Source organism: Jaculus jaculus, chromosome 3 (genome assembly GCF_020740685.1).
Source record: "Jaculus jaculus isolate mJacJac1 chromosome 3, mJacJac1.mat.Y.cur, whole genome shotgun sequence".
Classification (NCBI taxonomy): domain Eukaryota; kingdom Metazoa; phylum Chordata; class Mammalia; order Rodentia; family Dipodidae; genus Jaculus; species Jaculus jaculus.
Genome location: NC_059104.1, coordinates 125,943,733 through 125,954,447, shown reverse-complemented (window position 1 = coordinate 125,954,447; position 10,715 = coordinate 125,943,733). Strand labels below are relative to the sequence as shown.

The 10,715-nt window shown below is 45.5% G+C and overlaps 1 pseudogene; it reads left to right on the top strand.

Moving 5' to 3' along the window:
- Positions 1 to 1,419: 1,419 nt before the first annotated feature.
- LOC101611783 lies at positions 1,420 to 2,512 on the top strand (annotated as a pseudogene).
- The last annotated feature ends 8,203 nt before the right edge of the window (positions 2,513 to 10,715 follow it).

The window sequence follows — 10,715 nt, the reverse complement described above, 5'->3', positions numbered from 1 at the left end:
AAAATATCAAGCCCTTATGATAGAGGGACCTGAAATCACCCTCAAGTTTTGCGCTTATCTCAACCCTGTTACTTACCTTCCAGAGGAGAAAGAGATTGAGCACTCATGTGAAGAGGTTTTATTATAAATCTGTGCTGCCAGACCAGACATTAAGGACCAGTCTTTAGAAAACCCCAATCTCCAGTTATTTATAGATGAGAATTCTTTTGTTCAGGATGGAACTAGAAGGGCAGATATGCAGTGGTAACAGAACATGAGATTCTTGAATCTGGCCCACTTCCAGCAAAGCTAATAGCTCTAACCAGAGCCAGGAAAAACCGGTAAATATTTATACACACTCCAAATATCCTTACTTAATACTACATGCTCACACTGCTGTTTGGACAGAAAGAGGTTTGTTAACTGCTTCAGGAACTCCAGTTAAGCATGCTAAGGAAATTCTGAACCTTCTAGAAGCAGTCCTGCTCCTTAGTGAGGTGGCAGTCTTACACTGTCGTGGGCATCAAAAGGGAGATGACCCAGTGATCCTAGGAAATCACTTGGCAGATTCTGCAGCTAAAGCTGCAGCTCTAGACAGAAGGGAAGTTTCCCTTCTGTGGGGGGTTCCCTCCTCCCACATGCAAGACCACAGTATACCTCAAGGGAAGCCACTGAGGCACAGGAGGAGGGCTACAGTTTGGATCACCATGGGTGGTGGGTTGCTTCTGATGACCTCTTATGGCTGCCTCAGTCCGTACTATAGTCTTAAAATCTCTTCACCATATGTATCATTTAGGAAGAGGAAACATGATTTAACTAACAAAAAGAATGTTTACTGGAAGGGGAATAACTTAAACAGTAGCTCAGGTAATTAAACAATGTGAAGTTTGCCAAAAAACTAACCCTCCTGGAAATCAAAGGTGAGGGAAATACCCAGGGGAAGACTGGCAAATAGACTTCATCCTCTTGTTTAGGAGTCCCAAAACCCACTTGTTGCTGGTATGGGTAGATCCCTTTATCTACCCTTATGGTGGATTGAGGTCTTCCCAAGCCGGACAAGAAGAGCATAAGAGATAGTAAAGGCCCTTTTAGGTGAAATTATTCCAAGGTTTGGAATACCCAAGAGCATACAGAGTGACAATAGGTCAGCATTAAGGCAGAAGTCACCCAAAAGGTCTCCTAGGCCTCGGGAATACCATATATCCTCCACTGTGCCTGGAATCTTCAATTATCTGAAAAGGTAGAAAAGATTAACAGCCTACTTAAAAGACACCTAGACTCCAGCCCTCCCCTCCCCCTCCGCCCCCTCCCCTCCCCTCTCTCCCTCCCACCCCAAGCCGCTCTCACAAACTCCTTTCTTGCCTTAGGTTTCTTCCCTCCCGCCGTCGGAGCCAGCGACACGGCTGTGGGCCCCCCTCCCCTCCCTTCCCTACCTTCCTTCCCATCCCCCCCTCCCTGAGACTGGCCGGACCCCGAAGCCAGGGTGACGCTTGCCAGTGCCCCCCAGCTCGGATCCAGGCATCATGCATCGGACCACACGGATCAAAATCACGGAGCTCAACCCTCACCTCATGTGCGCCCTCTGTGGAGGGTACTTCATTGACACCACCACCATTGTGGAGTGCTTGCATTCCTTCTGCAAAACTTGCATCGTGCGCTACCTGGAAAATACTGTCCCATGTGTGACGTGCAGGTCCATAAAACCCGACCACTGCTGAGCATCAGATCTGACAAAACCCTCCAAGACATTGTCTGCAAGTTGGTACCTGGGCTCTTTAAAGATGAGATGAAACGGCGACGGGACTTTTATGCAGCATACCCCTTGACAGAGGTCCCCAGTAGCTCCAACCCAACGAGGACCGCGGGGAGTCCTGGAGCAGGACAAGGGGGCTCTTGGGGATGATGAGGTCGTCAGCCTCTCCATCGAGTTCTACGAAGGAGGCAGGGACCGGGAAGAGAAGAAAGGCCTTCTGGAGAATGGAGATGGGGACAAGGAGAAGCAGACCGGGGTGCGCTTCCTGAGGTGCCCGGCAGCCATGACGGTCATGCACCTTGCCAAGTTTCTCCGCAACAAGATGGATGTGCCCAGCAAGTACAAGGTGGAAGTTCTCTATGAGGATGAGCCGCTGAAGGAATACTACACCCTCATGGACATTGCCTACATCTACCCCTGGCGGCGGAATGGCCCTCTTCCACTCAAGTACCGTGTCCAGTCAGCCTGCAAGCGACTCACTCTACCTACCGTGCCCACCCCTTCTGAGGCCAGTGGGGCCACCACAGCCGCCAACGAGGGCACCTCGAACTGCCTGCAGACGCCGTCTTCCACCAGCAGGGGGCGCAAGATGACTGTCAACGGAGCTCCTTGCCCCCCTTAACTCGAGGAAAGGGCTCTCCCTCTGCAGCCACCTCTCCAAGCCCCCCACCCAATTTTTCTGGGCCCCTTTTTCCACCTCTTCTATTTTCCCCAGTTCCTCCCATCTTAGGGGTGGGAGGTGGGTTTTATAAATAAATCTATATATATGTACATAGGAAACCAACAACAACAACAACAACAACAACAAGACATCTAACTAAACTAATGCAGGAAGCCCAGAGCTCCTGAACCAAAGTATTGCCACAAGCCTTAGTGCAGTTAAGGAGCACTCCAGGGCAATTGGGATTAACTCCCTTTGAGGCATTATATGGCAGGTCCTTTATTTCCTGCTAAATGACCCTGAGACTACTTGGCTATTATCTCATATCACAGACTTGGCTAAATTCCAATAAGTCCTCCCAGAACTATCACAGACTAACCCTGAACAGGGTGATAGCAGGGCACCTCCATTTTTGCCCAGGAAACTTGGTTTTAATAAAGGCATTTAAAGAGGGCACCTCCTTAGAACCCACCTGGGAGGGCACTTATCCAGTCATTCAGTCTACACATGCAGCAGTCAAAGTGACAGGCATGGACTCTTGGATTCACAGCAGAGTGCAAGTTGACACACCCTGCAGGGAACTCCACAGGAACCCGAGACAGAGACTAGCCTCCACACCTGTGAACCAATAGGAGACCTCAAGCTGCTTTTCAGATGTCAGTCAGCTCAAACATGAGATAAGTTCCTACCCTTGTCACTGGGGTAACTTCTTTTTGTAAATGTATTAATAACCTCTGTAGAAGCCAAAGCCAATTGGAATTATTGGAGCTAAAAAGGCCAATATTTTAGCCCATGCTTTCAAGTCACAAGGCCACTGGAGATGATGGGACACCTATAATGTGCTTTATATTGGCCCTTTGGTGAGCCAACTATCTTTCTGATCAGCAGGATATGGAGCCCCAGAAACAAAAAGAAATATGTGGGCAGTCTGAGACAGGAGAGTCACAACTGAGGAAAAAAATCAGTTCTCTTGGCTTCCTGAAAGAAAAGCCACTTGGCTAGCATGACCCTGACATCCTAACAGACAACACCAGAATTGGAGATGCTATAATGTCACTGACAGTTCCCTAACATCTCCTTTGGAGAGCCATTAGTGACCTCCAAAACAAAAATTACATCTTGAATTAAATTTTCACTATCTGCTTGGGCTTAAACACTTAGAGAGGGAAATATAACCAAACAAAGGGGTACCTGGGAATGTAAAACACAACATCTATCGATAAGTTTGCTCTTTCTTTCATCTCAAAGAATGCCTCATTTTCTATCTTTGCTGTTCATCCTTTTCATTCTATCTGTCAATACTCAGGATGAAAATTCATTTATTGTATAAACCCAAGAGTATGCACAGGATAGTAATCAGACTGACTTCTGGGTTTTTTGGGCTCTTGCCCACTTCCAGCATCCCTAGACTTCCCTGGTGGATAGCTCCTCTCCAAGGAGATGATTAGAATCAGTTACAAACATATATTAACCAGGAAAGAGCTAGCTTTCCTACTCTAACCCAGGTTACTAGCTGGGATGTTTCTCAATGGCCTATCAACTTTACCAGGAATGAACCAGGACTCGGAAAGAGCTTCTTGAAAGAAGAGCCTGACAAAGTCTTGGCAAGGTATATTGCCCCCCCCCCCCAACAGCTGGAACTTCATGATAAGGGAAAATAATCATAGATATCAGGATGGCTGTTTTCAAATCTGGGATAGATATATGTGGATGACTCCAACTAAAGGTCATTTAAGCCAAAAGACACCCTTATGCTGGGAACAGAAAACACTTGTTCTCTCAAAATATCCCAGTTATGTTTGTTTTCTAGGATGTGCTAGAACATCATTACCCTCCAAACATCAGAATGGTTTGCTACTAAATGGACCCTGAGGCCAGATGTATGCTGGGCATCCCCTAAGGGCACCCGATGGATCTGTGGTTCCAACCTTTGGCTCTGGCTACCTCCAAGATGCATTGGAAGATGAATCTTGGGCTTTCCCTGGATGCAAGGATGACAAGTGAAAAACCTTAGAGCATCCAACCAATTTACAGGTCTTAAAACATTGATGGACCAGAAGTGTTTTTCAGTGGCATGATCACTTAGTCTCAGTCTTTCTTGCATCTATTGGAATGAAGGATATCTTCTGGCACATAGAAACTCTCAGAGAGTATACCAAAAAGGCTTTAAATGACACAGCTGAGGGAATCTTTCTTTTTTTAAAAAAATATTATTTATTTATTTGAGAGAGATATGGAGAGAGAGAGAGAGAGAGAGAGAGAGAGAGAGAGAGAGAGAGAGAGAAAGAGAAAGAGAATGAGCATGGGCATGCCAGGGTCTTCAGCCACTGTAAGTGAACTCCAGATGCATGCACCACCACCTTGAGCATCTGGTTTATGTGGGTCCTGGGGAGTTGAACCTGGGTTCTTTGGCTTTGCAGGCATGTGCCTTAACCACTAAGCCATCCCTCCAGCCCCAGAATCTCTTTTCTTAATTCTTAGGTTCAAATGATGAGAAAAGCCACCATACAGAACTGAATGGCTCTAGACATACTCACTGTAGCCCAAGGTGGCACATGCACCATCTGATAACCTTGACAGGTTGAATGTTGTGTGTACATTCCTGATAACTCTGCTAGTGTCTCATTTGTTTTACAGGACCTGCATTAGAATATACAGACCATGTCAGATGCTATTGTGCCATTTGATGAACAGTTCTGGGAGTGGATCTCAACTTTTTTATGGTGGAAGATGATTGTAAACATTATAATCTTCATAGTTATTTTGTTAATTTTTGTACCTTGTATACTCAACTACTGTTGTAATTTTATCTCTGCTTACTTATAGGAAACTCACACCCAGGTGGTTATACAGCAATGCAACTCCATCTACCCAGGCCCACCTGAATGCCCATTGAGAGAGAACACTTTCCACTTCTGACAGGGCTACCTACCCCTACCTCACAATGATAGACACTCCCATCTCTGAGATAAACCCGATACTTATGTTACTAATGTTTATAATTTTTGTACCAGTACAAAGAGAACTTAGCAATGTGCCATATGACTGATAAGTTTCTCCCTTGGGCCTTTAGAATAGTTCCCCTCTCTAGGAAACACTCCACATCTCTGTGCCCCATTCAGCAGGCTATAGTTCATGATCTGACATTATCATCCCTTTTCCTCTAACAGTGGTTAGAGTGTCTTCTCATGAGAGGAATGTGTGGGTGATACCTGAGTAGGCAGGTAGACTAATTAGGCAGGACAAGGGCGACCCTTAAAGGGAGGGACCTTAGGACAACACACCCTTGCCATGCCAATCTCAGCTAGGCCTGCCTGTGCCAGTCTTGGGATTTGGTGTTTAGCCATATCAGCCAATTAGATCTCTTTCAAGTGTGCACCATACCCAAGTGTGGGTGGATTTCTCCTCCAAACCCAGGCTGGTTGGCTGGGACACCTGGCGTAGGTGTGTCCACGTGGGATGGTGCAAATCCTATGGCCCCTGGATGCATGGGTAGTGGGCCATGTTTCCCCTTTCTCTGGAACTGGCATTAATGGTTTTTGGGTTTTCAGGTGGGTAAGGGTTCTCTCCCACCCCAGCAGCCATGCCTGGGAGTCAGAAAGAGACACTTTTTTCCTTTTATTACTATCTTCACTTATGATCCTTCTTGGACATGCATGTTTTTTTTTTTTTTAAACCCCTTATATTTTTTCCTAAGATCAATGTTCAGTTACTTGGGTTCCTGGGCTACACATGGTCTCCATGGGCTTTTGGGCTCCTCAACGTGTATTTTTCTTCTCCCCACCTTGTCTTCCTTTACCTCCAAGTTCCCCCCCATCCCTTAGTAAGATTTGAATAAAATGTGGTATTTTAGAAATCATTTTCTTGAATCTGGAATTGCCAATTTTTTTGTTAGTTTGAAGATATGAACTCAGGGCTTGGGGTTCCAGAAAGCACCCCAAAACCCCAATCTCCCATTACATATGCATTCTTTGATTTATTGCTGTTATGCTTTATAGGAAGAAAAAAATGTTTCTTAGAAATGGACTGGGGGGTGCTAGAGAGATGGCTTAGTGGTTAAGGTGCTTGGCTGCAAACCCAAAGGACCTCGGTTCAATTCCCCAGGACCTATGTAAGTCAGATGTACAAGGGAGCACATGCAGCTGGAGTTCATTTGTCGTGGCTGGAGGCCATGGCATGCCCATTCTTTCTCTCTCTCAAATAAATAAATAAAAATAAAATATATTTAGAAATGGACAAGGGGGCTAGTCTGCAATTTTATACTTCTCTAAATGCATTCCTGTTATTTTATATACTGTTTATTTTATAGTTAAATGTAGGTTTTCACTTTTGTATTTTGCTTATTCATTCCAGAGTTATTTACAAGTATCTATTTTGTGCTAGTCATTTTGCTAGACACTAGTCTAGTATTTCATACTGGTTTTACTACCTAAATACCTTTCTCTGCCTTATTTGACATATTTCAGTTCATCCTACCAGAAACAGCACCAATGTCATTGATGCTGTGGGGCCTTCCTCATGTCTCTAGTGCGTGCTATATCTTCTTTGTGTTTAGGAAGCTATGTGAATTACTGTTTTAGTTCTTGGGCAGAATTGTAATTCTTAATTTCAGTCTAAATGAATCTCTTGTGTTTTATGATACTTAGTGCGTGGATTTTTTTCTTTTTTTCATGGTAGGGTCTCACTTACTCTAGTTCAGGCTGACCTGGAATTCACTATGTAGTCTCAGAGTGGCCTCGAACTCACGGCAATCCTCCTACCTCTGCCTCCTGAGTGCTGGGATTAAAGGCATGCACCACCACACCTGGCCTGGATTTTTTAAAAAAAGGTTTAAGACTTAATATGGTTAAGCCCTGGAAATTAATGATGCACTTATAAATCACTGTTGGCATTTTCTATGAGATTACTATTGTACATACACAATTATGTTATTAGCTAATGTAGGTGAGGCACTAAAATAATCCACAAATTTCATACATGTCACCATTGCATCTATAATGTACTAATAGCTTTTTAAAAATTCATGAATTACAGCAAAGAAAACTATCAGCAGAGTACACAGGAAGCCTGTAGAATGGGAGAAGATCTTTGCCAGCTATTCTCTCAAAAGGGGTCAATAGCTGGACTATATCAAGAACTGAAAAAAAAAAAAACCCACCAAAAAAAAAATCCCTGCCAATAAATAAATGAGCTAATGAAATGATCAGACAGTTCTCAAAATAAGAAACAGAGAGCCAGGAATGGTGGTGCACACCTTTAATCCCAGCACTTAGAAGGCAGAGGTAGGAGGATTGCCATGAGTTCAAGGCCGCCCTGAGACTACACAGTGAATTCTAGGTCAGCTTGGGCTAGAATGAGACTCTATCTTGAAAAACCATACACACACACACACACACACACACACACACACACACACAAACAGAGGGCTGGAGACATGGCTTAGCAGTAAAAGGCGCTTGCTTGCAAAACCTGATAGCCTGAGTTTAATACCCCTGTACCCACAAAGCGGCACATATGTCTGAAGTTTGTTTGCAGTAGCATTAGGCCCTGGCACACCCACTATCTCTCTCTCAAGTAAACAATTTTTTATGCCTTTTCAAATTTTTCTTTTTATACTTTTTTTTTAATTAAAAAGAAAAGCATAATTACCACAAATTACAAAGGATGAAAGCAGGACTAGAATAATGAATGAATCATTTCAGCTTGGAAAGCAGATACTCTTAATAATAATAATATTATAATACAAGCTCATTCAAGTATTTTACTTTATTTTGTCCTTTTGAATGTGATATCATAGCACATAGTGAGATAATGTATCATCAGCTAAAGGTGGAAACTTCTCTGCAAAGCCGATACAAGTTTTCCTCTCCAGTGAGAAGTGGGCTGCAGGTTCTCTTTGGCCTCTGCCGTCACCTTGGCTGAGGGTGGGACGAGGAGAACCTGAAGGCCTTCCACATGAAGTTTCCTTGTGGGTCTCATCCAGAGGATATCAGATGATCAGAACACTCTGTCCCGACCTTTGGAAAATCACACTCTTCCAGCCTTACCCTTGTCTTCCCCTTCCCACTTCCAAGGGCTCTGGGCAGTTAGCTTTATTTTGTGCATAATTGTCAGAAAGGGTCGGGGAGCTACAAAAGAACTAAACAAAAACATGGAACAACTTTGACATGGGCTTAGCAAAGGTGAGCACTGGGGTCCAGGCTGGAGGAGGGCTGCATAGCCTTCTCTTCTAGTAGTGCCTTCATTCCCGGGGCCAGGAGGCCAAAGCCTGCCCCCTGACAGGGCCCAGGTGCCGGGGCCAACTGGGGAGGATGGTTTGGGCAGGCTTTTGGTGTCTCAAGTCTTGGATCCTGTGGGAAGATGGTGGATGGGGAAGTGGCTTGCCTTGATGGCCCTGGCCACCCCTGGCATGCTTGTCACAGATACATTGGTCCTAAATTCAAATGTCTTCAGAAGGTGAAGATGTAAACTACTCTTTGCAACATTAACTCCTAACATGGTACAGAAAAGAATAAAAACAACAACAACAAAAACCCACCCCACTCTTTCCTCTGCCTGTGTTGAGATGATAGCTTTCTGTTCCTGCCTCAAAGGGCATTTCTTCCCTCTGGTCTCAGAGGGTCAGGGCAGGAAGGTGTCCCCTAGCATAGATAGGGTGTAGATGGCAGCAGCCTCTCTCCTGCTGTGTTGCTGGGTACAATGCAGGGATATGAGCAAGAGACAGGAAAACAGGAAGGAGGGTCTGTTGCAACATGACAGGCAGCAAGCTTCGGAAGGCCTCAGATCCATCACCAGCAGACTCCCCTCATCCTCGGTTAAGAAGAATATGTTGTAAGAACTGAATCAGGCGTTCTACATAGTAAGCACAGTGAGGGCAGAATGGGAGGGTGTGAGCTAAAACAACCAAGTACCCAAAGACAGAGTACAAGCTTTCCCAGCCTGGGATGCTGTATCCAAGCCCCAGCCTTTGAGACAACAGAGGACCCTGGTGACAAGGAGGGCCACAGGAGTTTTAGTAACTGAGCAACAAGACCACAGACTTGTGAAGTTGCCCACATCCCACTGAGGAGTGAGCACTTAGTCAGCCTGAACTGGACACAGGTTCCAGTCTGTGGTTTGATCACCAGCCCTAGCTTCTTACAACAGAAGCCACTCAACTTATGCTTGTAGGCCAGCTCAGGCAGTCAGTGGCTATAGTAGATAACTCAGTTACATTCTGTGTCCACATATACCTTCATTCCATAGGTCTTAGTTACTGGCAGGATCCTCCAGCCCCTCCACAGCCCTTGATCCTGGAAGATGTCAATGAGAGGATGGGGAAAGGGGAATGTAACATGGTGTGGTAGTTTGAATAGATGGCGCCTGTCAGACACAGGCAAGGCCCTGGGTTAAAGCAGGCCTAAGCTAGCAGACATGACTAGGGCCCCAGGCTATGGAGAGTTCACAGCAGCCTGAACCCCAGACAAATCTCCAGTCTTGGGACCTGGAGGAGTAAGACTCCTCCCTCTTCTCAGGGGTTGCAGTGAGCCTAGACCCCCAGGAATCTCAGACCCAAGACTGGCAGGAGTAGGGCCACTCCCTCCTCCCCAGGACATAGTGCTTGGTAGTCCTCATAAGACTTAGGCTTTGCTGATACTCCTGTGACCTTTGGCCAGTTGCCTAGGAAACTGCTTATATGGTAGCAGCCAGAAGCCTTCACACAGCCCATCCCCTTGCAACCTGTACCCCATACCTCTTCCTGCCACTACATATATCACCTGACTCTCTCCCTACATGCTGGAATGAATGTCCCTATATGCTAAGTAGGCATTGGCAAGCAAACTTTGAACCCACCAATCCCCTTAGGACCCTCTTCCTGCTCTCTCTTTCAATTGCTTATAAAAACTTAGTGCCCTGACAAATAAACGAGCTATTCTCTGAAGCTGTCTCCTGGGTATTTCTTCTTGTTGCACTCATGCCCACTCAAAATCCTGTTCCACAGTTGTCTGGACACCTCTGGGGAACTGGTGCACAATGGCCCCCTGAGGAACCAGGGACCCACTGGTGCCCAATATATTCAGTGTTTTATTAGTTTGTACTTTGCATCTGCAGCCACTTGGTGGGAGGCAGTGTCATTGGGTGGAACTTAGGATCCAGCCCTAAGGTGCGGTTGTGAGTTTGAAATTCCAGTCTAAAGATATGCAAAATGCTTAGTTGTACCTGGATTTCCTGAAGTGTGCTGTGTGGCTTTTGGCTTGAGGCTTCTTTCTCTTCCTGCTTGGACGTGCGAAGGCAGGCCAGCTTCTTATGCTATTATGGGACTTCCCCTGGATCTGTAAGCTT